Source organism: Cataglyphis hispanica, chromosome 19 (genome assembly GCF_021464435.1).
Source record: "Cataglyphis hispanica isolate Lineage 1 chromosome 19, ULB_Chis1_1.0, whole genome shotgun sequence".
In the NCBI taxonomy this organism is placed as follows: Eukaryota; Metazoa; Arthropoda; class Insecta; order Hymenoptera; family Formicidae; genus Cataglyphis; species Cataglyphis hispanica.
In genome coordinates this window covers 1,101,931-1,127,594 of record NC_065972.1, presented here as the reverse complement: position 1 = coordinate 1,127,594, position 25,664 = coordinate 1,101,931, and the positions used below count along the sequence as shown (strand labels likewise).

The following is a 25,664-nucleotide window of genomic DNA, read 5'->3' as shown; positions in this document are numbered from 1 at the left end:
ATATTTAATTTTTGAAAAAACATTTTATTGTATTTTATTTGTAGATAAAAATTAAAAAAAAATGTAGAAACAGAGAAAAAGCAAGAATCTCGCGCGTATTTTAATTTCTATAAATTTAAATACTATTTTCAAGCATCTAGAAAAATTTTTATTTTTCTATAAATTTACATTATAAAAATGCATTATGTTATTATATTTTTCTATCGTGGATTTTATCTCGCGCGCGTTTCAGTAAATCTAAATTCTAAAGTTTCAAGTACAAGATATGGGCAACACACCTCTCGAAAAGATGCATCGAATCGCAGCGAAATGGAGAAGAGACAGAAAGATGCACGGGCTACGCAGGGTGCATTTAAAATTAACTCGACATCCGCTTTATACCTTTAGTCTTTGGTAGCGAAGGAATTCGTGTCCCTCTGTCCGCATACGAAATCCCACGGTCGCCATTTTGCCGGTCTTTGTATTCATTTCGGAATGCAAAGAGCGTGCCAACACAAATGTAGAAGCCGCGACCACGGATTCTGAAGTTCTCGACTCGGGATTTTTTGAATCTCGAAATTTCGAATTCTTCCTTTTGTCTTTGCGAGTCTTTTCAAATTTCTAGATATCACATTTTAGTACTTTTTAAATATTATTTATTAATATTTAAAATATATTATTAATATCAAAATTTTTGCAAACTTTACCGTCTTGTCTTTGGAATTTTGAATGAAAAGAATTGTAACAATATTGAAGCTTGTCAAAAATCTATTGAAACTAGAATTTCAATACAATAGGTTACACGAATTTAAAATTTTTTCATATTGCTTATAAACATAACTTGCTAAGGTTAAAGTCCGCGGAAAAGAAAGAAACTCTATACTTGTTCCACCGGGATCGATTTGGCGGCGATCGATTTCGCTGCGCAAAACGCCGAAACACCTGTCCGAATTCCAGGCGATTCCGGTTTTCTATTTCGTGTCTGTCGATTTCGCAAGCGCAGGCACAAAACAAGGGAGCCGAAAAATCACTGACATAATTTCTTAGAGTGAAGAAAAGGGGGAAACGTTGTTGTGGGGACAGAGAGAGAGAGAGAGAGAGAGAGAGAGAGAGAGAGAGAGAGACGGGTGAGAGGAGGGAGGAGGAGTAGTATCGCGGGGTGAACGCCTTGGAGGTGCATTAAAGTCGTATTAAGGCCGTCCCGGTGTTAGCGATTGCTTATTCTCGACGAGATAACTAGTCTCGAGTGGACTTTACACAAGCGTATAGGTGCGTGTGTGCGTACGTATGCTCGATCATGCAAATTCCTAAATCGCCGGAACAAGTGTCACGGGTACGCGAGAGTATTATGGAGTGGCGTTGCCGCTCGCGGCCTTGAGTACCCCTTTCACCCCGCACTTTTATTGTGCCACACAAAAGCACAATTTTAATTCCATGATTGCCTTTTGAATTCTCACCGTGATCTTTATTTTTTTTTTTAACGTCCTTTCTCTCAGTGAGTGTATATGACAAACGAGTAGAGAGTATTAGTCAGAGCTGTTCCATTTTCGTATCCCTTTAAATTATTTTTCATTATTTTTTTATACGTGGATAAGTGGATGAAGACAGACAAATTTTTCTATTCCGTATGTATTTCTTTTCCACGTTTTGTTTCTTTTACTTATATACATATATAATAATTTTATTATATTTTATTAATTAATATTATATTTTAGTTAATATTATAATAAATAACTAATTTAATAATAATATACTATTATATTAATTAATATTATATTTTATTATATTTTATTAATAATTATATATAATAATTTCTTAATATTTATGCAATTCTACTCGGTAATTGAAAAATTTTAATATCATTAATCTTTATCCGGCGGATTTAGCTAGTATCTTTTTTATGTTAGTAGATCCAATAGTGGCAAATATAAGCACATTTTGAAATTTTATGTGTTTTCTCGGACGGACGAAAATTTGGTTTTGAACGAGTTTTAAACAACTTGATATTTCTCTTGTTTCGAGTCGAGTGAGAGACACTTTCCATCGCCGTGAGCATTAAATAGACATCTGAGGAAAGTGCATATCGTGAAACATGGTCGCCGTATTTTATCGCGACAAAAAAAAAAGAATAAAGAGAGAAAGAGAGAGAGAGAGGCAAAAAATTGAACCGTTAAATCTTGCATCGAAGCGGAGAATAAAATATCCTTTTTTTTTTTTTTCCAAAAATATGCAACAAACGATTCATCAAACGATATATAGAGTGTTTCGCGGGAAATTTCATTGAATTATCTTGTGATTTTTTTTTTCTTTTTTTTTTTGTTTGTAAATACTCTTGTATTAATATCTTTTTCTGTGCACGCCTTCGCTCAGATTCCCGACGATTTATATGACGGACAGTGATAATATAATCGCGTCGGCAATTAGCAATCGTGTCGCATTAAACTTATCCGATATAGAGCGAGTCTCTTTTTTTCTTCTTCATTTCGCCGTCCGCGTATCGCGATTGTGCAATGCAAATGTTTTCATCTGCAATCGCGATCGCGTGGCTGCAACACTTAAATACGGTGAATATCGATCGTGGAGTAAATTCCGTTTACGGAATTCATGAATAATGCAGCTATCGTTTTTTTTTTAGCCTAAAAGAGTGATACAGTTTACGTTATTCTCGAGAATTAATTAATGACAGTCTGTAATCGATGGAATAGAAATATTGAATATTATATTCAACAAACAAATATGTATATATCAAATAATGTCATACACAATTTTAAAGAAATTTTTAAAATTGTTTACATATTAAACAATAAAAAAATTTGTTGGAAACAAGAAATGAGAGATATCAAAATTTTCACCTTCTAAATACGAGTAATTAAAATACACATCCTGTATAGCGTACTTACAATATAAGAACGAGTCAAGTCTGAGACAAGAGCAATCGAGAGTGTCGCGTGCAATTTATTTTCTACTTTTTTTCTTTCTCCCTCCCATAGCCCGTACGTTCGCGAATTTATTTTTAGCGACGGTGACAAGAAGCGAGATCGATTGATACCGCTAGACGATTACTCAATCAGCGACATTGATCATTATTCACGGACCCCGTTCCTGTCTGTAACTTCCTCCAAGGACGAGAATAACGCGCGTGCGCAACGAAATAAATAAATAAATAAACAAAGCAACTCCCGATCCGTTACAACAGCAGCGTCGATTCTTTTTTCTTTTTATCCTCGCGAGATGCATCGATCGCAATGCCTTTTTTCTAATGTGTCGATCGAATGGATGACGCGGATATCCTGTATCCCAAGGACTCTCGCACAACCTTCTCACAAGCGCGAAAACATTTTCGTGTACACAAAAAAGGACCTTCGAGAGATGAAATCAAATAAAATCGGATGGCTGGATATAATTTTATTGGACGGCAAGGCAGTCAAGAAATTCCGAGAGCTCTATATAATTAAGTATATTGTAGTAGAGAATATATTATCAGGCAGCACATATGGATAATGTATTGGGAGATAAATTTATTTATTATTTTTTTGTAATACATAAGTAGTTTTGTTGTTTAACTTGGAATTTCTCGATAAGTCGAAGAATCGTGTCTGACTTACGGTTGATAGATCTGGATTCGAACGGCAACGTCGATCGGCTTCGATTGGTAGCGCGATATCAGGATCACGATTTGCTTATTTTAAAATAGTTGTAATGTCCTTGAAGGTTAATTACCGGCTATGCTCGATTGCGCGGTACGCCTTTCGATCGTCGCGCGAGATTCTCAATTCTTCAGTACGCGTGTGCCTGTTTATCCCGACGGCTTTTTTTCCGAATCGATATCAAAACATTTTATCGTCGAAAAATAGCTAATATAGACCTGATCGCAAATAAATCATCGTTGGAATGACGTTAATCACATACTAACGTCATTAATATTACGGTATATTAATTATATTAAAACAGTTAGCATGAAAACACAAGATCAAGAAAAACGAGAAAAGTTATTTTATCTTTTTATATCGTGGATTTTTATTAATAAGTTAGTCGCGTCTATTTCTTTTTTATTATCGCGTTAACAGTTCATACGACACTGTTTTATAATATTATTTTAGTACAATAATCTTAATCTCTCTTAACTTAGAGTTATAGAAATTGCATAATTTAAATTTCTTTTATACACTTACAGATTGTTTGAACAATTATTGTCATTATCATTATTTTAATTTGTCGCTAGTATTTTATTGCTTTTGTTTTATTACTTTGTATATTCTATGGTTATATTTAGGGAGAAGTTAACTATATTGCCGTTTCGCTCGTCGATTTTTTCACCCTATTTTCTACCGCCCTGTCGCGAGGCTGCAATCAAGAAAATAAGGGTACAAACTAACGATGTGAAAGTCCGGTACGCGAGTCGAAGTAGGCCTCGGTAATTTTACGAGCACGGGCTGACCCTTAATTCGAACAATGACTAAAAAGAAAAAAGTATTACGATAATATACAGTTAAGCACCGAGAGAGGACCTCCACGGGGTCCAGGTCGTCTTTTTCGGGTCTGCTCGAAATCCGATCTTCTCCCCTCCCCTCCCCTCACCTCTCCCCTTTCCCTCTCGGATTATTCTTAATTCTTCGTTATAACAGTATTTGCTTACGCAGCATCATGGCACTCGGACTAAAAAATCTAACGAAGTCTAAGGAAAAATATTAAATTGTGATTAACGATCGCGCGCAAGAGTCATTAATTATGTACAATTATGATTCTCGAGATAATTGTTAAATATAAATGAAAGTTTCAATGTTATGTGAAATTAATTATATAGCGCTTTAAAATTATTAGTTTCTTACGGGAAAAGAAGGATAATGCCAAAAAACGTAAACCCTTCCAAAAATGAAATGCAACTTGCTAATAATTCCAGAATTAATTACTTGCACAGAAATTATTTAAATTCTTTTTTAAAAAAAATGAAAATGAGAATATTTTTATTTTATAAAAAAAAAAAAAAAATTGATTTTTCAATTTGAAATTCGAGAGAGAAGATAGATTATTTGCAATCAAGAGATTATATTTTATTCGCAATAAAATTTGTATTCGTTATAAAGAGCGCTTGTCCTAATTTTTGCACGTGCGCCGGCGAAGAAGGAAAGAGGAGGGGTGAGGGAGGGAGGAGGGGGGGGGAGGAGGAGGAAGAAGGGAGGGAGAAAAAAGACGAAGATTATTTCGCGACGCGCGCGATAAATATTCATGAGCGTTGAATTTTCTCCGGCAGGTCGATAAATCGTGTCCTCGAATGGCGAGATGAGTCAGTGTCTGCCTCCTCGCGGCGTAGAACGAAGCGTGTCTCCTCGCTTGCTTCCTCCTTCGATATCCCGAAAATATTGGGCCCGAGTTCTCGGACGTATACACGTCGCGGAGTGATGAACAGAGTGCCGGTAGGGCGAATAAATTGCTCTCTTTAATCGTCGCCTCTTTCTCTCTCCCCACCCTCTCTTAATTAAATATTATGTAAAGCGGAAGATGCAAATAGCTCAACCATAAACACGTACGCGCGATTTACACCCGCTAATAGGTCAGTTGTGATATAGTAGAGCTAGAGGGAGGGAGGCCTCCCCTTCGGCCCACCTTCTCGCCATCGATTTAAAAGCATGAATTCACCGTAACTGCATAATGTATAATCAACTTTCTTCCCGGTTAATTTCTTAAGTTATTATATATCGCTAATTTATTTGTTAGCGTAAATTGCTTATAAAATTCTATCTTTTTTTTTTATTATTAATGCAAGAATTGGATGGAAGAAAGAAAATTGAATAAATTTTTTTTATCATCCCATATGTGCGTGAATCATTATGATTTGACACTAGATAAATATGGAAAATAATTAATTATTTCTCTGTAATGCGTGGGGAGGAATTTTCATTTACGTTTAACGACCGCGTCTCTCAGCCGGGAATAGTTAACGCCAATAAGAGAGTCTGATTTTTCTCTCGAGAAATAAGGACTCGAAAGGGTCAACGAGGCGTCGTCGATAAGGGCCTTGAGAAAACGACCCGTGGCGGGTCGTTAAGATCGCGGGGCGTCCCGGCGCCGAGATACCGGCTGGATCCGAGATCCTGGCAATTTGTTATCCGGCAGCGTGACGAAATGCGTAATTACGCGCCGTTAAGAGCGCGGATAATTTTCAGAGCGTCCGCGTGCGAAAAAGTATACGCGCATCATTAATCTCGCGAAATGCGGAGAGAGAAAAGGAGGGAAAGAGAGAGAGAGAGAGAGAGAGCAGAAGAGAGGAAAAAGGTCGATAATTATACGCGCCGCGGAATATCGTAAATCAGCGATTAGAAAAGCCCGAGTCTGATGATTTCTATCGAGACCTTGTGAAAGCAGTCGCTCGTAGTGGATATGGTGTTCAGAGCATAGCACATCTCTGAAGAGACGTATCGACTGCGATTATTTGCATAATGAGATATTTGTGCTGGCAAAAAGAAATTTTGTTATACAGTCACGTTGCGTGTAAACACGCTTGCGGCGACAAAATGATTTTTAAAATCTTGGAATTATATTTGAAATAAATCGCAATTTATTTTAAAAAAAACTGTGTTGCGATTCTCTAATCTAAATTTTTTAATTAAGAGAGAAATTGTCTTTTTGAATCCGAGCAAAAGGCAATGACAAGGCTAATACGTCGAGTCTTTCCATACTGGCGCACGTGTGCCATAACTTGCAGTAAAGAACGAAACTAGTATTTACTATCAGAGATCAGCCCCCTACGGAGAGCGAGAGATGAACCGTAAATACTTAAACATGTGCAGCAATGCCCAAAGGCTCCTATTGACCTTGTCATCGTTGCTCGGATTTGTTACGAGATAACGAGCGAAAAATTACATTTTATATATTTTTCTATTTTAAATCAATAAATCTTCACTGAATTGAAAATAATTGACAACACGCGCAAAATTAATTTACAAAAACACAAATTTGTTATTCCCAGTATTTATCAAATAGTTCGAATAAAGCCAGTCAAGAGGCGAGAAACGATGAAGCTCTTGGATGTAGAAGAACTTGAAATTATTTATAATATGCCGTCACTAGCGCGATCGCGTAATTACAATGGAATATATCCGGCAGCAATGTAAATCACTCAAGGTTGAGAAATAACGCATCTCTCTTTCCGTTTCGCTTATCCGTATATCCTTGGATGGATATAAGTATCCTGAGAATTCTCAATTCTTTTGAATATTCATAAAGATCTCTAACATCCGATAAACCAAATAAATAGAATGGCGAAACGAAAAAAGAAAAGATGCATAAAAAACAACCGGAAAATAAAAAGTGAGATAAAGAGAAGTAAAATTATTTATAAAAATTAGGATTTGCAATAAAATAATTGATAAACGTGCGATATCCTACTTCTTATCTTATTTTATATTTATATTATAAGAAATGATAAAAAACAATATATTTAACAATAAGAGGATATAAAAAGGAAATATAATTTTCAAATTCAATAAGAGAGATATCAAAAAAAGAACAGTAAAATAATAAAAAAAGGAGTGAATTAAAACAAAGGATTTTAGAAAATTACCAATGTGGGGTGATACTTCTCTCTAATTCTAATCGCGTTTTTCGTTCTTAAAAAAAAAAAATAAATAAATAAATAAAAAACGATCCGTCGATTCTTTCGTTTTACATCGGATTCCCGAGGAAAAATAATTGCATCCTGAACTGGTCGCAACGACGTTACTAATCGTCGATTTCCCTCGTTACGATCGCAGGATCGCCGAGGATGCGCGGTACTGGGAAAACGTATAACCCCCGTTCCCTCTTCCCCTCCCCTCCCCTCCCATCACCCCTTCCCGATTACTTAAAACCCGTTCGAGCATCTAATTAAAGTATTAACGTCTCGCACGAGCTACGCTTTGCTTTAGCACGCTCGCGCGTGCACAAACGCAACGGGCTCGAGCCTTCGTGAAATGTTTCTAGGCCGACGAGCCGGCCTACGCAATGTCGGGAGATGATGCGCGATATCTTGCTTTTCGATTAAAATTTGATATATACTCTCCGGTAACTGTAACTGTCGGCCGACCGCTTCTCTCGCCAAGAGACGGACGGTGCGCGCGCCACCATTTACACGCGATGTTTCATCCCGGAATCATCATTACGCTGTAACATTTAATGGAAAGCTCGCTTAACTTGATCAGACACTTTATTTTTATCATTTCGAAATATTATGTTCAAGTGACTTTGACAAATGGATATTAATATTAATTGATATGTATATGCTTTGTAATACCGTTAATGTTACATTTAGTAATCGAAAAGTCGATTGCTAAATATTTAATATTAACTGTGCGTTTTTGCGGAAACTATTAAGTTTATTAGCTTATACATATATCGTATTTTAAGAAAATATAAAAATTGAAAAATCGATTCTTTTTACCCGCTGCTAGATGTATCTCCACTCTCTCCCTTAAGGTAAATATAAAAATGGATCATTTCCAAAAATTTTTTTGATTGCAAGCATTGCGATCGAAGTGAAGAACTTTCGAAACACCCTGACGCGATGATAAAAAGTGAACGAAAAAAGTAAGAAGTCCGAGAAGTTATCCGCGCATTCGTCAAAGATTGTTTTTATATTTTCAATCAAGAGAGCTCTCTCTCTCTCTCTCTCTCTCTCTCTTTCTTTCTCTTTTACGATGCGCTAAAGACAGGAAACGCTTAAATGCCTCACTAAGTGGCGATTACGATAATTTATGCGAACGAAATTACCGACTCGCTATATACAAAATAAAACGTATCGTCGATTTCGTCTTGTTTTTGACCACTGCTTCTTTAATTGGGTCTTATTCTCTAAAACCTAGATATAATGATTACAAAAAGAAGAAGAAATCTGGACAAGACACGATTGAAATAAAAAGTGATCTGACTATCATTTTCATGTTCATTAATCTGACATGTTAGAAAATTTGATTTTTTCTTTTTTTCGTTCTTTCTGTATTTTTTCAGGCCACTTTAATATTTAAAGGAGTAGTAAGAAGAAAGTTTAGTAGAAAAAAATTATTAAATTATATGACAATTAGTTAGTGACATAAACTGTTTGAATTAATATGTAATAAAAATTCTAGAAGAGAAATTAGATCAATTATTAATATAAATTATCAGGTTTAAACATAACATTAAATATATTATTATAATTATTTAATCTTAATATCATTATAATTATTTGATTTTCTCAGCTTTCTTTCCAAGCCGAAATGGCTTAGATCGTTCTTGCGAATCTCTCGCCACTTGCTTGTCTCTTTACGAACCAACTGGCGAACAGGAGCGAATCCATTCGCCATCGACATTGCGCGCAGATCGCGCGTTACCTCCGTTTCAGATTTTTATCGTCGCTTCGCGGTTTCTTGCTCAACGCCGGTCGTCCGTGTAAAAACGTGCCGATGCTGAGGGAAAATATCAGCGTGCAAAAGCAACGCCGGGTTCCGTGGAAATTTCCAGTTTGCTCAGTCGTGCGAGACGGTAACTGGATTCAGGTGCGTGCGCGATTTTAAAGTTCTCAGGAAACCGAGCGCGATCGCTCGTAGACGCGTTTTATTCGCGTCGCGCGTACAAAAGAGAAACGGAATATCTTTTAATGTTTTCATCATCGCACGCGATAGCCTTGGATTATTAATTACTCGATAATAATTATTTTTAATTAAGGATAACATCGTGATTCAGATCAGCGGTGTTTCTTTTCTCTTTTATCATTTATTTTCTCTTTATCGAATGTTAAAATGATTATAAACTTTAGGAATTAAGGGATATATAATGACGAGTATGTCTTATATATTTGTTCTGGGACTATACTCCTTCACGCTCTCTTGAAATCGCAGACTCTTAATTCGCGGATCCGCCAAGATGCTTGATAAGAAACGGCTGACTGTTCTTATCGACCCCTCGTCTACGATTCCCGCGATTAATCGAAAGATTTCCGGCACCTAGGGCCGCGATATACAAAGTGGATTTTCGTGCCGGGGCACGAATTTCACCGTTAGCCGACCCAGTTTCCGCATCCGTGTATAGATAGCATCCGGCATCCGAGGTGCCGAATTTCATTTCCAATCCTCCCGGCCCTCATCTCGATTTCTTCGCTACGACCAGCATCACGACATCGCGGCAGACAGGAACACGGAATTCCTCACGGCCGTTATAATGGCACGGCGTGTATCTCTTCCCCTCTATCTCTCTTTCTCTCTTTCTCTTTTTCTTGCAATTTTTTCTTTCCCTTTCGGCGCGACGCTGTCACTTTTATCTGTCCTTACGCGATGTAATTAGTCTTTATCGCTCTTTATATAGGCTGTCCCAGAAATTCTATGTAATTATAGCCACCGCGAAATTTGAGATCATCTTTCGGAGAAAGACTGACGTCTTTATTCGGTCGTTGATGCATTTTTTGTTTCGAGACTTTTTTAAGACTTCTTTCTCCAACTTTGCGAAGCTGGAGAAAGAAGCCAAGTAAGATTGAGGGAAATAAAAAATCTGAGACGATTCTTAAATTAATTATCACTCTTCTTATAATTATATATATTTTACGCTCGATTTATATTAATTAATTTGTTCAAGTTAAATTTAATGCTTTGGTATGATGGATTCTGTATGGCATTGCGTGTAAAAAAAAATTATAATTAAGATTGAAAGATATAATGATATAAGAAAGAGAGAATGATTTTCTACTAATGTAATAAAATTTTTTTACAGTAATTTAATTAAAATAAGAGTCGTATTTTATTATATATAAAAATCTTTATTTGGAAAAAATAAAATCTTTCTTTAAAATTTATTACAAAACATTCCACGTTAAAGTGAGAGAAAGAAGAGAAAGAGAGAGACAAAAACTCTGCCGGAGGTAGATTTCAATTAAAGCGCGGTCGAGCTCTCGAAGCGGACGACGACAGGCGGATCGATGACGAGTGGGAGTCGAGAAAACAAAGAGAGAGAGAGAGAGAGAGAGAGAGAGAGACAGAGATTATACATATATCGAGACTCTTATATTGCGATTAAATGTGGTCTCGCGGTGTCAGGTACATACCAGGCGCTTTTAGCTTATTTACCGCGGCGAAGGAACGAAGCAGAAACGAAGCGAAGCATCGTTCCTTCGTCATCATTTTCGTCCTCCACTTCATCGTCGTTCCTCTTCGTCTTTTTGCCGCCTGATGTTGCGCAACCAGATTGTCTGTGTCGGTCGGTTCGCTGACGTTACCACGTGACCGAACCGACCGACGCGAGAGAGACTGGATAGAGGTAGGTATCCTGCACGCCTACATCGCCCGGAGTCCCTCTCCTCTCCCCCCCCCCTCCTCCTCCTCCCCCCCTTCCGTGCGAGGGGGTCCGCGCTCTCTCATACCAGCTAGAGTGCCGCGGTTGCCCCAACAACGAGACGGCCGCGTGCTCTCTTGACGTCGTACAAGAGGGCTTGGCAATCATCCGCCTGGAGGAGTCAGCGCCGACGCTTTTCTGGGCGAGAGGAAGAGAAGGGGACTGGTCGCGAAATTGCGACTGTCGTCAAAGAGATATTTACAGAAGCCGAAAGATTTATTTTAAGAGATAAACTCGATATTAGATATATAAAACGTGATTTCTTTGTCCGCGAAGAAAGAGGGGAAGAGCTGTTTTGTGAATAAACAGTTTGGGTTTGGGAGTCGTAAATAAATTTTATAGCTCATATGTATCGGTTCCGTGAATCTCGTACCAGTTTCCATTTAGGTAATCTCTCTCAATTTTCTGCTCACGAGCATGCACGATAATTCTCAACAAGGTAATAACGAGAGAAGAGGTCTTCTTTTTCCCTTAAGTGTAATAACGTAAAAAAAAAAACGTTATTGTGCAATTGATAATTCAATGAACAATTCAATTACGATATGTATTTTAGAAATTGATATTATTTTTAAAATGAATCAATGTACTAAGCTAATGCAAAAAAAAAAAGAACTTTGCACCGCATTATTTTGAAACACAAGAGATTTGTGCCTCTCCGCACAAATATATTTCTTATATATGATGACTGTTCCCATCATAAATTACCTCTGACAATCGATCGATCGCTCTCGACGCAGCTGACGAAACTGAACAGCTATTTCGCCACAAATCGATCGGTATCTCAGCAGTCTCTTTCTCTTTCTCCCCCGCGCACAGCACAATGAAATTGAAGGGGTCCGGTCGTGAGTTTGAGTGACACCGAGCGGCTTTAAGAATTTCTGCGCCGCGAGGGGAACGCACACGAAACATACGCGCGTATCGCGTATTCCGTGAAACCGCGGAGACTTTAATGCCATGGAACGCGGCCCGTTGTCGACGTTAGCCCCCTCCGGGTACGCCTTCAACCTATTTACAGTGACCGATCGTTAGAGGCGATCCAAATATGCTACCGCGAGAATGGCCGGTGCCATTAATCGTCTTACCTGGCCCCGGCTTGTCACGTGTTACACCTCTAACGCGCTCGCTTTTGATCGACCACCGTTAGTCGGGGTCCATTTCTACGGACACCGCTGCGTCTTCTTATATTTGATTATTATCCATCGCTCTTTTTACTCTTTGATTATGCAATTTGTCGGTCTCTATGTAGATATATAGACGCTCGTATTCAAGATGCATTAACTCATGAGTTAATAAATGACATATATATGTACAGGGGATAGAGATTTATGGATCTTAGATGTTGTTTTTGTGTGTGAATGATTTTCTGACATTTTTTAATTTAACTTTCATTTTGCGCTATTTTCTTATTTCTTCACTACAATGTAATTTTTCATCTTAATGTGTCAGATTGATTAGCTCAGGAATTTAATTATTGTTAAAATCAACGATGCGTTCAACGCTCTTTTTTTTTCTAAATCTGTCATTCTTAAATTTAATTCTCCTGCACTATCTTTCTATTTCTTCGTTATATATCATTTGTCATCTTTTGGTATGCTAGATTCAAATGAAAAATTTTTAATTTTGTTCTTCTTTCTCTTTTTGTTTTCTCTACTCTTCTTATGTTATTCTTCAATATGATTTAATTAATATAATATAATTCTACATAATATAATATTAGCATTATATATAAATATTAACACGATATAAAATTAAATTCTCTATAATTATTATGACACATACAAAAGAATATAAGAAAGAATTTTTTTTATCTTATTTCGATTATCTTTTTTCGCTTAATGGGATAATTTTATATTTCTTGAAATACAATATTGAATGTTGTTGAAATCGAAAAGCGCCAGAGGACATAATATCGATCGTCTTATCTCAATTCCGTCAAGTCAATATCGCTTGTTACATTTAATATATGGTGATCGAATAATAACTGCGACGGCTCTTCTAATTAAACACCGAACGAAAGAGAGAAGGCGCACAATTTTCTCACCGTTTCCAAGACGAAGACGGATTATCAGACGTCGAACGCAACCGTCTCTCAACCGGGCCCGGCATTACTTTATAACCGATAATTACCGTCGCGTTTCGAAAGCGCTGCTCCACCCTCTCGGGGATCGGGTTTTGTTAAGCGGGGATACAAGGCACGCATCGCGCCGTTTTCGCGGCGTCCTTGCGCGCGCCGCGGGGCCCGTCCGGCCCCGCGTGCAAACTGGGTCAGCAGCCGCCGTCGCCGGTCCGTTTTCTTTGACGAACGGAAGTTCGTACCGAGGCGAATACTGATTTGCGCAACCGATCGAACCGGCCCCGGGGCGATACGCTTCGTCTCGGAATCGAAATGAAACTTGACAGACACGTGGAGAAAGTCAAAACACGGCACTCTATCGTTTATGTCCAAATTATATTATAGTGGGAGCCTACATAAAATCCGAACTAATCGCGGAGATGCGGATACGGACAAGCTAAATTTTCATGCAACCAGATTGCGTCTCCGACATTTGAACCTTTCGTCTCTCTCTTTTAGAAACAATTTTTCATGAAAAAAATCTCTCAATAAATATAAATTCAGTAATTAAATTAAATATACAACAAAGTATTTTTTTTTTTTGAGGAAAAATAATATTTAAAATTTTATGAGAAATAAATGGAATTTTTTTCCATTTCTTTTCGACACTCTTTCGACACGCTGCGCTGGGGTGATAATTTCACCAACAGTGATAACCGTGTCTGATCGGCGAGACCGCATTGCCGTTCGAGATATCGACATCCGCAAAGGCGGTGTGTGTCACGACAGTCGTTAATCGCGCGACCGAGTCTCGATTCCGCTCCATTGGTTATGCATTAGCTCAGGTTTTTGCTTAGCCGACGCTGTCGAAACGCGGGTTCAAAGGCCACCCTAGGTATAAGTAAAGCTCGTGATCCTTGTGCGATTCCCGCTGCCGACTTCGCTATGACAGTAATTCGTATCCTACGATGCGGCCATAAATAAGCAAAACGTCTTGCAATTTTTTACGAATAGGAGAATCACTTATCACCTCCGTGCAACCAGTAGAGAAATCTTGAAATTCTGAAACACTCGATTTTTTAATTTAAAACTTCACGTGACTCTCAAATAATATAAAAATTATTTCCGCATTTAATAACTTGTGTAAATTATTGTTATAAAAAAAAAAATTAAATTGGACTCTTGATAAATAAAAATAGAATTATTTAATTAAATTTATAATTCTTGTTTTACGATTCTTTAATATCTTTAAAAAACTAGACCGTTACCAGTCTTTAGTCAATCGTTGCCATTAAATTAAAATTGATTAAAAATCTAATTAAAAACTTTTATGATCGAGTTTCTTTTGCTTACTTAAAGCGTCAATTTACAAAGGTTTATGTGTTTTTTTTTTCTTTTTGTTTTTTTTTCTTCTGTTGCTCATCGTCGAAACGGTATCGTTCCGAGTAACCTCGTTAGCCGCCGAAGCTAATTAAGACGCGACTATCCTCAGCGCGACTCGCGCTGATAAATACACAGTGTAGTAACACGGGGCGACATCGTCATTAAGGTGCATGCAGAGGTATACGTGCTATATTCGCGGCACGTTCGCGATTTTGCATTAGCTCTGACAACCGAGACGAAGGCGCGAAAGGCTTCCGCGACGATTCTGCATCCTTTTTGCGCTGCATCCTTTATAATCACATTTCCGACATTGCGTAGCGTGATATTAGCCCGGGATGAACAGGAGGATAAAACATTTTGCATAAATATCAAGAATGCGGATATAGACAGCAATTTTATGTCAAGCTTTAATCAAACGAGAAAATATCAGTTCGGAGATTGGAATAGAACAATTTTAATTTTGAGTGAAAATATGAAGAATATAAAATACATCCTTTTTTAAACAATAATTGTAAATATATACTTTCGATTGGACATTATAAATATATATAATAACTATTTTTAAAATTGTGTACTACTTTATATTCCTTGAGTATTATGTTTCTAAATCTCTTAAATAATTGTATTATCTCGTTATTGAATTTTTAATTGTTGCACGTAAGTTTCGAAACTAATTGAATTTAAGTATAGTAATAGAATTTATTAGAAAATAATGAAATGATTCTTTTCGAACGGCATCGGGTGGTTGCTCTTTTGAGAATACTGGGTCAGTATATACTATACTCGAGTATATGCATTTCTCTCAACCACCGTAATGGTCTGCCTTTGTAATGTTCTAAACCGCTCTTATCCGGTGTTCTAATTACACCCTTAATTACACGTGCACGCCGAGAGAAGTCTTTTCATGGCGCGGCCCGAAGTCTGTTCACCGGCATCAAGTCATTTCCTCTCTCGCGCAGAGCTGCGAGATTTATAAAGACAAAAAAAAAAAGTCCCAGAAATTTAGACACTGCGTATTTAGAATGATATCTCGGAACAAAAGAAGATAAATTAAAATGGAATTTATGAAGAGATTGAATTTTTTTTTTTTAACCGAGAGATTACGACTTGTCATTGTAAAACGTAAAGAACATTATTTTTTCGAGCATGAATTAATCATCTATGATTTTTCCTCGGCGAAAATTTGGGGGAACTCATCATTTATTGTAACTTTTTAATTTCTTGCATCGTGTATATGTATATTATGTGTACTTAAATTTTCGATTCTATTAAGACAAACTTGGCCAAAAAATCAATTAAAAATTCATAAAAATTTAGTCTTTGTAATCTTTATTCGGCTCTCGCCAAAGTTTAATTCGCCTTTTTTTTTTAATCGCTTGCAATTCGAATTAGTGACAGGACTTTCCAATTTCTTACATCATATATCTCTATAACTGAGCCTGAAATTAAAGTTCCATTAAGGTAAACTTCTCTTGAAATTAAGTGAGGAATGTATTTGTTTGTCTCGTGGAGATTTAGCTCGCTAGAAATTCTTTTTTCTCTATCATTTTTATAATTCAAAAATCACGAGATATATCCGCTATCTATTATTTTCTCTTCTTTTAGTTAGAGTCTATTTTCTCTCTCATGTTCTCGCGATGCAAACGTCTCAAACATTTCGATCGCCATGTTCGCCTTATCTCCTCGCGAAATTAGTCGAGAATCGTTGATGTAAAAAAAGACGTTTCACGCGCGTTCGCCAACGGCACGATGTTGTATTCGCACCTGCCCGGAGTCCCCTCGATCCTGCACCTATGTCGAAACGACCGCTACGGCGCAGCAACTCTGCAGAAATTTCTCTCTTGGCAGCAGCGGTTGCAAACCTGCCCTCGGCTCTAAGCTCGCTTCTGCAATCGCACAGCTATAACTACCTACATAGCGACTCCGCGCCATCCCGCGTTTTCTAGCCGATAATTATCGTACCACTGCCATCCCGGGGCCTTAGCCTGCTTTTTCAACTCGTTTCGCCTCGAAATATGGCGTAGGATTTAACAAGCGACCGTGCGATAAATATCTACTCTTGTCCGAATATAGTAGCCCGAAAATTCTCACCGGAAGTCCTTCTCAGTTCAAATTTTTCGATCCAGAATCGATCATTCTTTAACGAAACTCGAATCGAATCGATTGTAAATATTGAAAGTTAAAATTTTCAATTAATCATATTAACGTAATTAACTTGTCAATCTTTTTTTTTTGTCAACTATATAATCAGTACAAAAATTTCACTTTCTTGTATTATATTCGTGTAATTAATCTCAGAAATATCAAAAATCATTTCTCAATTAATTCCAATTAAACTTACAATGTTTTGGACATTTGACAAGTGTACGAATAAATGATGATGTTTTTCTATTCTGAGAGAGTATCATCACCACAAACTCTCAAAAAAACACTTGACAATTCCGGGACACCGGGTATAACGCAGCGGATAGGTGCACCTCGCTATAGGTGAACCACTCGACTATCAACCTGGCAAATGTCAGAGTATCCTGCCGTCGTCGTCGGAACCTGTCCTGCACTCATACAGACCGAGTGCTCGCGCGCGGAAAATATTAGACCTCGCAAAACCCGCAACTAAGTGCAACGTGTAGATTATTGCAACGCGGTGCATAATTCAGAGTCGATTAGAATCCACGTTTAATGGATGTATGAATAATAGATCCCGTTGGAGATTATCGTTCGACCTAGTTTAATGGAAATTGAAATTTAAGGATTCGAAGAGAATTAGAATTTAAGATCTAGAATATATAAAAGATCGGATTTTTTTTATGTATTTGATTTTATCATAAAACAATATTAAAAAATTTAAAAAAAAATTCTAAATTAGAATTTAAAACCTAGAGTTGAAAAACTCTTTATTAGTTAGTTTGGCTAAATTTAAAAATGACAGATTTCGTCAAATTAGCATTTAAATTGATGTAACGGACTTTAGAGTTTACAGAATTTAATTAGTTAATTCTATATAGAGAGAGTGGGGATTGAATTTCCATAGGAGGGGGGGGGGGGCTGAATTATGTCGAACATCGTTCATCTCGATAAATCGATAATTCATCAGCTAGTGGAAAAAACAGATTTTGCTTCGATTAAACGAACAACTTCGTCATGGCGAGAGGAATTTATTTATGCATGTATGCGCGTTGGCGATTTTAAATTTGATCGAGCCTTTCGCAACGAAGTAAATAAGCGTAATTACGAGATTTAAAGTTTTTTTACAAAGTCAACTTGTCTTTCGTCGACTTCTTTCCGTTCCTCTCGTTAATCTCGCACTTCATGTATCTCGCGGACACGTCTCTGATATCAATAATGCGAAGAATAACGCGAGGAGAGAAAGAAGAGTGAGAAATCGAATTTTTTTTTTCTTCTTTCCATCAGTTCAGAATACACATGTGCATTCGCCATTAACATTCCGATAGAAAGCGGTGACTCACTGCTACTCGTAGAGTATTTTAACAGCGTCTAGAAACTGATGAAAGTCACTCGACGATAACTTTGTCCTACAATTTACCAGCAGATTGTTTACCGAAAGTCCTTACTTTATTCTTCAAAGGATCGGCAATGCTAGGATATCTCAAACTCAATTACATCTAGACTTGAGGGATTTTATCATCGAAATCGAATCGCAGACAAATTTTATTCCGCATTTTTCATTTATTTCTTGACATATAATCAGCCTCTTCGCGATTATATCGCCAATAATAGAGAGCGTCTTGCGTGATAAATAATTGAATTACTATCTTCAAAGATCAATCGATCGTGGCCGAAACGTTACGTTGCTGTTTAAAGATCGACACCATGATCGATAACACCGAAACCAGTTAATGTTCAGAAATATTTCGTATTACGATGTTAGCGATGCTTGATCGATCGATTTAATTCGCGGTAATTCTTTGAACATTAATTTTTCTCCTTCCCCTTTCCCCTCCCCTTTCTTTCTCTCGGCCGATCATCGAAGCCCAGGATCGTCAAGGAAAGAAATTCAACAGGCTCCTCATCTATCAGCGATGTATTTTGCGGCGATGACCTCACGTGTCCTTCCACTGTCTTCCTCCGGGCATTGCGCGCCAGCAAAAAGGACTATTAATAATCCGCCTTGCTTTCTCATCCTCTTCAATGAAACGCTCAAGATGCTTGATAATTATTATTCATGTAATCGGGAAGAACACGATGCGTTATTTTACATTATTTGTTACATTATGTAATAATGTTTTATATATATTTACATCTCTTATAATTATTTCTCTTAAATGATTATATTTAATTATTCTGAATTTTTAGACACCATGAATCTTATTAAGATTTCTGGTGTCATAAATCTGTTATAATTCTATATACAACTTGTGTGTGTTTGTATGTAAATACGCCATACGTATACGATTCAAGTTAGTTTTAGAAAATCGTTAACCGCATTCTTCTTGTATCAGAAACGGAGATTTTTTTATTTTTTATGTTTCATTAAATGTAACAATATTTTTCTACGCCGTATAGAATGTGCTGAAAAAGATATTTATATTAACTTATATTTTCTAAATCAATTTCAATTCATTTAGAAACGCGAGTCATACCTGCTATTGACACATGACATTTAATTATTTGATCGTTTAATTTCATTATTTCTGTGTCGGATGGCGGCTCGATAAAAAATCACGCCGGCAAGATATATCTGAGATACGTGCGTTTTAAAATAGCCGTCTAAAGGCGGCATTCAATCGAAGACAATACTCGGCATTACTAGCCCACGTCGCGCACGATAGTCACGTGGATTACAAAAGCGTCGGCGTCATTATGCGTCGCGACGCGACGCGGCCCGCGTCCTAGATATCTCCCGCTCGCGGCGACTTCAACGCCGGCAATACACACGCGATCCCACGCTCGGAGATGCGTATCTCCTGCGTCTGCCTTCTTCCGATCCTCGCCTTTGTTTTGGCGTTGTGTCTTCCCGCCGATTTCTATTCCTCCGCCCTTGCTGTATTCCGTAAGCTCGTCATTTTTTTCTTTCATCTTGCAATCGATGCGCTTACGACGTCCCTTTGAATCGAAAGAATTCGAGAATATCTATCCGTGCAATCGCAACAGAAATCTAAATCACCTTCTTGAAAAAAATATCGTAATATTGAAATTTTATTTTATTTTTTTATTTTTTTAATTTTCGAGTTCCTAAAAAAGGAAGTTAGATTGCACCAAGGTTTAGTAAATAGATATAAAAGATTTTTAATATTTATTAAATTAAATTCAAAAATTTGTTTTTTAATTTAAACGTTTTTCCTTTTTATTAAATAAATTCATTTTTTTTGGATAATAAATTACTAACTTTAACTCGATCGATTCAATGTTTTTTAAAGAGTTTTATGACTGTGTCAAAGTTTACGAGATTCTAAATTAGGATCAAAATAGCGAGGAATGCGAGTTGCCCGGATTTTGCCGGCGCCAAAAATAGCGCTGTTAGACAAGGCTTTTATTAGACGCGCTTTTATTTGTCGGACCGCACGTCCGACATGTTTATGCTCGTAGATAAAGAAGGGGCAAGCCACGTGTGTCTTTGTTCCGCGTTTTTCTTGAAAAACAAGCGCTGTTTCTGGACACTCTTCTCAACCGGTGCGCCAGACCGGAATCGAAACGATCAAGATTCCATGCACGATTTCCCTGGACAGGAATAACAGATTCATCCAAAATTCCACGAACGACAAACGACGGGAGGCGAATCTCCTTGTCGTAAAAATCTCTAAACCGACGTAAAAAAAAATCGTCCTTAGGAGCGAACTCGGCGATTCATTAAGCGCCCTTTTATTTTGAAACTCGATTCAGTGTTTTTGTAAAATGAATTATTGTCCGCTCGAAATGGTAAAAAAGATAAAGCAGATTTATTTAAATGGCTCTTGAAACATTCGATATTAAAAGATCGTGATTCTTGGCAAAATCTCATGGAGATATCTAATAATGATTTTCATAAATAGAAACTTTTTATTTCTGATTAAAACTTTGCTAGAAAGGGACACACTCTTTCCATTTCTGAATAAAATTTTCATAAAAATGAACTTTCCATTTTTTTCCGAATACGGTTTAGAAATTTGACTTTATTAAATCACGCTCTTTTGTTATCGAGGTCGATTTATTTAAAAGAGGAGAATTTGATAAGTTTTTCGATTGCGCCTTTAAATTCTTGAATCTAAAATTTCTTTCTTTCAACTTTCCGGATTCAACGCGAAATGACCGCGAGTATGACCAGTTTTTACTCGGCGACACGCGAAAAGGTCCACGCGCGCGACACGCATTACTGCGATTTTATAGTTAATTAATACTGTGGCACGGTTGCGGTATTGTGAGCAGCTGGAATTTTTCACCAATTATTTGTTTCGCAGGCGGCGATTCATAGCGTAGAACGGAAACATTGCGGTCGATTTTAAGCGAGAGAATCGATTTCTCGAAACGCCAACGAAAGGAAAAAGATAAGCGTACGAGAAATGAGAGAAACGTAGATTTATTTATCAATTGATTAACTTTTAATTATCTCATTACGTTGAAGATGCGATTAAGTAAGATGCGATCTTGTAAATATTAATTATTCAATTTAATTCATGTATCTCCTATCGCGATTAATTACTTTATACATGAAAAACAATATATTCTAATATATATATATACAAATGCATAATTTAATTATTGATTAGTTATTTATCAACCTATGCGGCTATTTAAATTTATCTATTGTCATACATGCACATTGCATTGCTTGTCTATTTTTCTCTATCTCTCTCTAAATTCAATTACTTAATGGTGTATGTCTATCTTTTTTTTTATCTAAACCCTATTGTTATACTCATTTCCGTATAGATACTTGTAAGTTTCTTTTTGCTTTTTTTCTCAGGCACTACCGTGTCGAGGAGCGAGTTCCGTGTTTACTCGGCAAGATACGCGCACGAAAAAATACAATTTTGACGATAATCGCGATCGCGCGCTTTCTCCTCGCATCGCCCGCGTGCTCTCATTTGCATCGTATCGTAATTTTCCATCGAAAATGAGCCGCGCGAATACGTATCACACAGTAATATTTCAAGGAAATCATTATTAAATAACGATTTCCTCGAAAATATTTTTCCACTAAGCGCGATTCCTGCATGCGGTAAGGCTAAGGCAACGGGTGTCGTGCGCGAAATGCGGCGTCAGTGTAATGCAGCATCTCATCATTCTCTTTCAAATATATATGTATATATGCATATAATTTTTGAACCTAGTTGCCGTGTAATTTCCTTTCGAAACGTGTGTCGTGGGCGCGCGCAATAATCTCTCTGCCGCGATTGATGAATCGGAGGCTGCGTCATCGCAAAGATTTCTAGCGCGTGAAATAGACAACACCTTCGTCGTCGCGTTAACCTGTAACTCTATGGAGATTAACACGCGGTGTCGCGATCGACAAAGCGATTGCATACAATTGTATATACGAGTCTATCTATTATTATATGCATCAATCGCGCAGTTCATCTCTATATCTAGAGCTCGATTTTATTTAGATCTTCGTAGTTACGATTTATCGCAAAAAAAACAATAATGATGCAGTCAATCACTTTCTCCTCCCCTATATTTCAGAAAAAAAAACGCAAAAGATATGTGTGCCTGCTCACTAGCGTTCACCTCTCTAGAAGAGAACAAGGTATTATGATTATTATTATCATCAAAAGAGAGATGTGTGCTTACTTTACATATTTCATAAAATTGAAACTTTTGCACCGGGATTTGACGTATCTCTTTCGAGAGAATAGTCGCAATAATGTTCCTCGTCTCGATCGATCGCCGAAAAAGTTCACACCTCGCTGACCGCAAATAATGCGGCTCGCTGCACTTTCGCAACACGGATAAATATATACCTGCACGAGGCTTGCACACAAACGCACACACACACACACACATACATATACGCACACGCGGGCAATCGTTGCACCGCGAGCGTGTACCCACACTCCTGCCCACACACGCGTTGTGTATGTGTATGTGTGAGAGTGTGTTGTGTGTGTGTGTGTGTGTACGATACCGGAACGAAGCGAGTGACTAACCTCTGTGAATAGAAGAGACGAGGAGATCTCTGCCAGGTTAATACCTCGAGGAAGACTAGGTCGGTGGTGGCTCCTCCACTAGAGGATCCTACTAGAGAATCTACGGGTAGGAATTTCGCGAAAATTCCTCGGACGGATTAACAACGCGGTCGCGGAGAAGCTCCCGAAACTCTCTCGACGAGAGAGGTCGTTCACTGGTCGACAATCATGTGGTGCACGACACGCTGGATGACGCGAGGCGTCGTCGCGGCTCGACGCTCCTCGCACAGGCGGTAACCACGTAGACGTGTCGACGCGGTGGCCATGCGACCTTCGTCGATTCCTCGATTCTCAAAAGTTTATTTCTCGAGTTCTCGGGACTCGGTGATAGGATGTGGTGACTGGATGACTTGAACAATTTGTATGATGTGAGCTTGAACTCGCCCGTCTCTCCTCGAACTCTTACAATATAACAGATTCCGATTTCTCTCTTTCGAATTCTTAAAAATCTTGACTCAGGTTCTATAATGTGTCTTGACTTTTAATAGATTTTGATTCTGCAGATTTTTGCCGATTCTTAAAGATATAAGCTATATTGTGATTCTCGATTCCTCCTCCTCCAATGGAACAGATTTTAAAACTCTCGAATTTTGAAGATACAATAAATCCTGGTTCTTTAGATTTTTAATCAGACAGAGATCCGGGCTTTTTTACTCAACTGTCTTCTGCACTCGCGCGAGACGTAGTACATCAAACTGCAATCATCGACTTATCGTGTCTCTGAAAGACCGGAAAGATATCACTCTCACTCGCGCGTATACGTTCTTCGGAATCCACGAGCCCGTTGCGTTCGTTTTATCTCGCGGAGCTGGGACGGTCGAAACGGGGACCGGTCCTTGCGAGGAGATCCTCGAGGATTTGCGATCGCTGGACGCGACCAGCGGTACCAGCTGTTTCTGGACGCCGTCGTATACGCGATCGTAAACCGTATTGCTCGCCGGCGACCAAACGACTGTAGGGGCGATGGTAGTGGTGGAGCAGGACGAGGAGGAAGAGGAAGAAGAGGAGGAGAAGGAGGAGGAGGAAGTGGTAGGGTAGGTAGGTAGGTAGGTGAGCACTCGAGAAGAAGGAGAGCCTTCTTCGCGGCGTCCTCTTCCACCTCGCCGCTGCGATCGTCCGGCGATCCTTAGTCTGCCAATTTCAAGTCGCCGCGACGTTATCTTTCGACGATGACGACGATCGATTTATTGCAAATGCCTAAATAGACACGAGGAATACCTGTAGGGAACAGCTCTCCTCCTTCTCTTTCTTCTTCGGAAATCGGTCGCGACGCAGAGGAATTTTTGGTGAACGACGATTAAAACACTTTTTTTTCTTCGATCCGCCAACTCGGAGTCGCCACGACAATATCGTGCCAACTGTGTCAGCGATCTTTATCGGACGCACGTAAAAACACGTTCATCAACTCTTTGTCCAACTCGATAGTGTCCACTCGAGGATTCGAAAAATCTTCTATTGCTCAAAGACTCTATTTAACGATCTTGAAACGCTCAGAGTCACAATTTGCAAAGATACTTCTAGAGCTCTCGAAAGCTTTTTGCAAATCGAGATTCAACGGGACGAATAAATTCTCGCGCACAGCAGAACGACAAAGTAAAGAGAGAAAAAGAAAGAGAAAGAGAGAATGAAAAAAAAGGAGAAGGAGATTGACGGCGACGTCGCGACGCGCGTCGTCGGCGAGATGAGGCAAGCCACTGGTCGGTCCTCGCCGTTGCTCTATGGCGTGCATCATGGCGTGTACTTCCAGCGGTATAGCTTGCGCGAACGCGGGGTCTGAGGGGGATTTGAGGAGGTGGAGGAGATGGGAGGAGGGAGCGATCGGACGCGAGAAAGAGAGAGGAAGAGAGGGAGAAAAAGAGAGAGAGAGAGAGAGAGAACACGCACTAGGTAGGTAGGTAGGTATGTATTTCGCCTGAGGCGACTCCAGGTATAGCGGTACTTGGGTACCCCACCTGCCTCCCCATTCCCCTTCGGGGCCCGCGCTTGCCTTCTCCGTGCCGCGCACGCCTCCTCCTCTTCGTCGTAGAGCGCACAAAGGTTCTCCAACCGGCGATTCTCTGAGCGCTGCACGTGTTACTCTAATACGGACTTGGAGAAGCCTCCTCTCTCAGATCTACGCTAACGCGGGGGAACTGTCGATGCAACCTCAAGGACGTGTCTTTTCGGCCTGAGCCTAGGCGCTTCGACCTACTGCCGCCGGAGACTTCGATGAGGGGTTAAGACATGTTCATCGAGTTCATCGGGAAGAAAATAACACACATATATGATTATCAATCATTGCGAATGCTGGTCCGGGAAAGATGTAATTGATTAATAGAGAGCGTAGCAAAAGAGTGGTATAATAATAGTAACGGTGCTATATACTAGTAGCATTTTATTCAATACACGTGTCGTGTAAAAATTATTTATCCGAATCTCTTACATAATCTTCTTTTTTTATAATTTTATTTTTTTATTTGAATGCAATTTTGTTTTATTTAAAACTGAAAATTTCAGTTAAATTCAAAAAAAAGAAATTATAGAATTAAAATAAAAATTAGAATTAATGTGACAGCAGTGGACAATATTAGAAATATGTAACTTTTTTTGAGAAGACGTATATTATAAAGAGAATAATTGTTTCTCTCTAAATTCTTCTTTATTTTAATTTAATTCAAATTTTTGTATTTCCGCTTTTACTTCTAGTTTGTGATATGATTTATTAATCTATTGTGATTTATCGATATACTCAGCAATCAAGGACAGGTTGTTGTCTATAATCAACAACCCGTCAATACATACTGATATATCTG

The 25,664-nt window shown here is 38.3% G+C and overlaps 1 protein-coding gene across 2 annotated transcripts in view; it reads right to left on the bottom strand.

The window, feature by feature from the left end:
- The window catches only part of LOC126856560 (sal-like protein 1), a 42,637-nt gene extending 18,080 nt beyond the window's left edge, over positions 1-24,557 (bottom strand). The window contains exon 1 of one of the 2 annotated variants that reach the window (XM_050605172.1): positions 22,834-24,557. The gene's annotated coding sequence lies outside the window, so the exon portion shown is untranslated. The remainder of the gene's footprint in view (positions 1-22,833) is intronic. The other variant, XM_050605173.1, reaches the window with a different exon arrangement.
- Between the last annotated feature and the right edge of the window lie 1,107 nt (positions 24,558-25,664).